Source organism: Perkinsus marinus, assembly GCF_000006405.1.
Source record: "Perkinsus marinus ATCC 50983 genomic scaffold scf_1104296975564, whole genome shotgun sequence".
Lineage (NCBI taxonomy): Eukaryota > Perkinsozoa > Perkinsida > Perkinsidae > Perkinsus > Perkinsus marinus.
Genome location: NW_003200736.1, coordinates 1 through 1081, shown reverse-complemented (window position 1 = coordinate 1081; position 1081 = coordinate 1). Strand labels below are relative to the sequence as shown.

General features: G+C 48.1%; 3 non-coding genes across 3 annotated transcripts; all 3 read left to right on the top strand.

Annotated features, from left to right (window-relative positions):
• Positions 1-93: 93 nt before the first annotated feature.
• On the top strand, positions 94-166 carry Pmar_PMAR010453. Its single transcript has one exon. It is a non-coding gene; the product is annotated as a tRNA-Arg (tRNA).
• Positions 167-466: 300 nt separating this feature from the next.
• Positions 467-539, top strand: Pmar_PMAR010452. Its single transcript has one exon. It is a non-coding gene; the product is annotated as a tRNA-Arg (tRNA).
• Positions 540-839: 300 nt separating this feature from the next.
• On the top strand, positions 840-912 carry Pmar_PMAR010451. The gene has a single exon. It is a non-coding gene; the product is annotated as a tRNA-Arg (tRNA).
• The last annotated feature ends 169 nt before the right edge of the window (positions 913-1081 follow it).

The window sequence follows — 1081 nt, the reverse complement described above, 5'->3', positions numbered from 1 at the left end:
GAGTTTTGCGATCTATTCGCGTGTCAATGGGAAACCATGTGTGCCATGAAGTCAATGGGGCGCAGAGATGGTGGGACAAATCTCAAATTTACTGGTCTCGTGGCCTAATGGATAAGGCTTTGGTCTTCGGAACCAAAGACTGTGGGTTCGAGTCTCATCGAGATCGTCTCCACGCCGGGAAGCGCCCATATACGGATGCCACTGGCCGTAAAGATGTCGATATTGATTGTATACCCTTGTGACTCGTCGGGATACATGCTGAGGCTAAGGGTACAAGAAGATTGTTGGTCTGCCAACGAACGATCTCCAATGAATTGACCTCATTTAGAACACTATGTAATGGGGGCCCCTCTATGAGGAGCAAGAGTTTTGTGATCTATTCAGCGTGTCGGATGCGAACTCATGTGTGCCGTTAAGTCAGTGTTGCGCATAGTGACGAGATAGTGGGACAAATCTCAAATTTACTGGTCTCGTGGCCTAATGGATAAGGCTTTGGTCTTCGGAACCAAAGACTGTGGGTTCGAGTCTCATCGAGATCGTCTCCACGCCGGGAAGCGCCCATATACGGATGCCACTGGCCGTACAGATGTCGATATTGATTGTATACCCTTGTGACTCGTCGGGATACATGCTGAGGCTAAGGGTACAAGAAGATTGTTGGTCTGCCAACGAACGATCTCCAATGAATTGACCTCATTTAGAACACTATGTAATGGGGGCCCCTCTATGAGGAGCAAGAGTTTTGTGATCTATTCAGCGTGTCGGATGCGAACTCATGTGTGCCGTTAAGTCAGTGTTGCGCATAGTGACGAGATAGTGGGATAAATCTCAAACTCGTTGGTCTCGTGGCCTAATGGATAAGGCGTTGGTCTTCGGAACCAAAGATTGTGGGTTCGAGTCCCACCGAGATCGTCTTCAAACCGAAAAGTGTTCATATACGGATGCCACTGGCCGTACAGATGTCGATGTTGATTGTATACCCTTGTGACTCGTCGGGATACATGCTGAGGCTAAGGGTACAAGAAGATTGTTGGTCTGCCAACGAACGATCTCCAATGAATTGACCTCATTTAGAACACTA